The sequence below is a fragment of the Zea mays genome, chromosome 6, assembly GCF_902167145.1.
Source record: "Zea mays cultivar B73 chromosome 6, Zm-B73-REFERENCE-NAM-5.0, whole genome shotgun sequence".
Classification (NCBI taxonomy): Eukaryota; Viridiplantae; Streptophyta; class Magnoliopsida; order Poales; family Poaceae; genus Zea; species Zea mays.
This window is the reverse complement of record NC_050101.1, coordinates 16013450-16018213: the sequence shown is the minus strand read 5'-3', so window position 1 is coordinate 16018213 and position 4764 is coordinate 16013450. Positions and strand designations below refer to the sequence as shown.

At 36.4% G+C, this 4764-nt stretch overlaps 1 long non-coding RNA gene across 1 annotated transcript; it reads right to left on the bottom strand.

The window, feature by feature from the left end:
* Positions 1 to 1146: 1146 nt before the first annotated feature.
* On the bottom strand, positions 1147 to 3287 carry LOC103643071 (uncharacterized). The gene is made up of 3 exons (XR_002262986.2): positions 2852 to 3287; positions 2024 to 2089; positions 1147 to 1464 (listed from the first exon to the last, which is right to left on the bottom strand). It is a non-coding gene; the product is annotated as an uncharacterized lncRNA (long non-coding RNA).
* Positions 3288 to 4764: the final 1477 nt, after the last annotated feature.

Below are 4764 nucleotides of genomic sequence, written 5' to 3'. Positions count from 1 at the left end.
TTAAGGTTGTAAGGCATCTTTTTCCACCATACAGTTGCTATAAAGTTGGAATATAAAGAATTCAAAAGAATAGATCAACTTTGAAACTTAAAATAGTGTTTCTATGATATTGAGGGCATTGTAATCGCATAAGAGGTTATTAGATTACAACTAGTGAATGAAGACATTAGTGGGCTAGCTAATGACCTTTTGTGATAATAGGTTTCCTATAATCCCCTCTATTCAAGGCATACTTAAACGGTGTTTATGTCCACTCAAGTAAAACACCACACATCTACTTGCCACATCATTTCTCAAAATAAAATAAAGACCATGCAAAATTTAGCCAAATTGCGTGATAGAAGTGTCCAAACATAGGTTAAGGTTGTAAGGCACATTTTTTCCACGATACAGTTGCTAAAATTTGGAATATAAAGAATTCAATACAATAGATCACCTTTTAGACCACAAATGACGTTTCCCTGATGTCAAGGGCATTGTATTAGCACGAGAGGGTATTAGAGTACAACTAGTGGATGAAGACGTCATTGGGCTAGCTAATGACCTTTTGTGATTCTAGGTTTCCTATAATCCCCTATATTCAAGCCATAGTTAGACGGTGTTTATGTCCACTCAAGAAAAACACCACACATCAATATGCCACATCGTTTCTCAGAATAAAATAACACTACAACAAATGTGACCTTCTATGACATTCTCATTACGTCATAAATAAGATTTTTTTTTGTCATAGTTTTTGTTGTCGTGACGCCTCTATGACGAAAATACCATTGTCATAGAAGGTGCGTGTTAAAGGATCTTTTGTGACGAAAGGCAAGAAAATGTCATAAATGTTGTGATGCAAACTATATTTGTCATAGAATCATGACGCTCTAAATTGTCATAAACGAGGCCAAAAAATGTCATATAGTGTAGCATTGGACCAATGCCACGTGGCAGTCTTTTGACGAATATGTACGTCATAAATGGGCTGACATGGCAGCTGAGGTGGCAAAAAAGTGTGACGATTAATTTCGTCACAAGTAGGATGAGGTGGCAGGTGACATGGCAACTGACATGTCAAACAATTTGTGACAAATATTTTCGTCATAAAGCATGATGACGTGGCAACAAACATGGTAGGTTCATTACGTTTTTAGTTCATCATTAATTAATAAAAATCAATATTCAATTGAATTCAAACCAAATCGTGCATACAATTTCATCAAATAACATGAGTGTACACAACTTTTCTAGCATCCACATAGAATTGATGCATAAAACATCCAACACAAGTATTAAACATCAAATATTTTTAACTATCCTTAACTTAAATCCAAAAGTAAGTAGAATAGGTTCAACGGCCACAAGCATCAATTGAGTACAATGTTATGAAACATAAAAGTTGCATGCATCATCCCAAAACAAAGCTCCACTCCACCATCTAGTTTAATTATTGGGGGGACCATTGACCTGACGCTCCAACTACATTAGATAACAGAGAACACATGAGTGCTATACATGGAAAAGAAGAGAGAAAAAAGCATCATCACTACATAAATATATAATGGCCAAAGAAAGGAGTAACAAAGAACTAAACATTCTACATAGAATCTTAATATATGAATATGCAAATATAAGGGCTAGACAATCTAGCATTCAGTTTCTAAACCCTAAATCAACCTCAACGAAGTCAGTGCCAATGGAAAATAGACATGCTTACTAACAAAAGGTGTAGGTACATGGAGTATAGAATATTATCTAAGAATATTGCACTATATCTAATCTCAAACTAATTTCTATTGTTCCAGAAACAAGACTAATACGACATCACCCTTTCCTACGCCGACGCTTTTCAAGTAATTTGAAAGCTATCAGAAAGCACAACATAACACATTAGACTGCCCAAGCTCTGCACACATTGCATTCAATGGCGGACGACGACACAAAATTAAGGTGTTGCTATCACAACATCGAAAGGAAATTCACAACACAGTTTAAAGCAAATCATTACTAAAAAATAGAGGATGAGTGTGAAAAATACCTTATTCAACTATGATCATAATCCATTTACGGCCAAATGTCATATAGAGATGGCAGACCCGTATCGCTGCATCAATGTACATGAAACAAGTTTTAGAAACAAAATCTTAATAAATTCTTGAAACTTGAAAGCACGACACAATATACAATATTAGCACCCACTGGTTATGGCCAAACAAAAGAAGGAAAATCATGTACAACAGTTATGGCTGGAAACGCTCACAAGAATATATTAAGTCTAAATATCAATAAATTGTGTATTTCAATCATCATACTAGCAATACCCTGTAGAATGGAGGCAGTAACCTATATATGGAATGTAAGCAGTTTAAGACAAACAAGGTTAATCGAAACAAAATAGATAAAACAAGAATGCCATGTACAATCTCTACTTCAAAAAGGATAAATTTACTGCCCCTCCCAGATCGAGAACTCAATGGATGTGTAAAGTTTCCAAAGTTTCAGCTGGACACCATCGACAATGAGACTATGAATGCTGCATCACCTGAACATTGTTGCAGAGTTCAAATAGTGGAACACCATACAGTTTTAAATTCCTTAGAACAACAAAATATTCTCGGATAGGTGAACAATGACAAGTTTCTTGCATTCCTGTTCAACAAATTGGTCATTCTAGTTATGATCATAACATCATAGGTAAGAAATTCTCCAGAGCAACAATGTACCATGGGAGTAATATGTGGAGGACAGTAAGGATTGAGGATACATCAGTATCATGTTGATAAATATTATCTGCATTGTCCTAGATGTCATAGGTGTTGATAAATATTATCTGCACTCTCAGGATCAGGAACAATTTCATTATAACCTTCATTTTTCATGATAGAAAGCACAATCTCCATGTCACTTATATTCATTTGGCAACCATACATCTTGTGATAGATGCGTCCCTTGGTTGAAGTTGAAGTTGTTGAACCAGACACTAAACTAGACAAAGCAAAAACATTAGATTGTTATATTCCACACAAGTATCAATCACCACAAGCTCACACTAAACTAGACAGTTGAATATGATACATGGGAACAACGAATGTTTTCAGCTCGGAACTGCTACTATAAGAAACAGAACCACCAATGATCGGAGAGAGTGGTTTAGCTTGGAATTGGTGCATAGTTACTGCCAACTACCAATTAGTCTATTTTGCAACCTTCATAAACACCAAAGGCAATTCAAAACTGGTGCATAGTTACTGCGAACTACCAATTAGTCTAGTTTGCAACCTTCATAAACACCAAATGCAATTCAAAACTGCTTGACGCAATACCATCCGAAGAATCATACTACATATATTATATATTTCGCACTGGTCAGTGGATGGATAATCTAACAGAATGGTATTTAACATATGTATTTATAGCTTTACAAATGGTCTGATAAATAAGTTTCCACTAATTATCATCTTTCATATATCCTCTTAATGTACCATGAAATTTAACCTTGGCAAAGAAAAAGATGGTGTCAGACCTCTAGAACGCATCCATAGTCCTTACTTCTTAAGTCATCAACAACCAAAATAAATTCAAAACCAAAGTTACTGAATGTGATCATGCTACAAGCATTTCCATGCCCCATAGCAAGCCTATAACTAGATAGGCACCAGATCTCATCACTAGTAAATTCTCCTCAAAATCTAGTGATAATTTTCCCTAGAAAATCATAATACCCACTAATACACAATTAAAGCAATTATTACAAGAGAACACACACTTACAATACCATGACTGAGTAGAACCATCTAAGTGGCCAGGGCACTGGACAGGAGCGTGGGGCGTAGCTCAGACAATGGCCCTGGGCGGAGGCATGGAGCTCCGTTGGGCGGGGGTGGGTCTGCCGGGAGAAGCTCCTGGCCCGGCCTGGGCGGACCTCAGCACGGCGGTTCAGGGCATAATAGGGCGGTAGGCATCTAGGTGGAGCTCAGCCTTGGCATTCCCCGATGTCGCACCCGCGACTCAGTGGAGGCAGGAGATGGAAGGCGGACGGGGGCGTGGTCGCATAGGGCGATCGACGACGGAGTTGGTGCCAGGCGGAGACTCGGCCGCGGAGGCTCGACGTCGGCCGTCTTTGGCTTGGCTCGCTAGTCTGATGCGGCAGGAGTAAGAAATGTTATTAGGGTTAGGGATTATAATATTTTTATCGTTGATATCTTGTTAGCGGTAGAGGGGCTTCACTCGTGTGGGGATTTTGACACAATTTTAACTATTAACATCTAAATCGACGGTATTAACTTTTTAACACTACTTCTATTATTCTTGTTAATAATAAATCATTTAACCAATTCTTTAGTTGTTTTGGAGCTCCTTTTCACGTAATAAGTACTTTTTCCCAAAAAATGTCATACATATGAATATAAGATAAACAAAATATCTAATTAAAATAAATAAATATCTATTTTTTATTTGTAATATAGCGAAGACGAGTGTATATTATTTGCGCTATTTTTTGAAAATTAAAATATAAATACAACATCTTCTAATATGATTTTGTTTTATTACGTATACGATAAATAAAAACCTATTTTGTATTTGTCATAGAGGAAGGCCATGCATACACTATTTATGCTGTATTTTAGAAAATTAAAAATATAATTATAGTATCTTTTGATATGATCATGCGTAAAAAATCTAAAGAAGACCTAAATCGTGAAAGATATTAATTTCTAAATGAAGAGGCAGATTTCTAATGAAGATGTAGAGTTCGTGTTCAGCTTGAAAAGAGGAGTC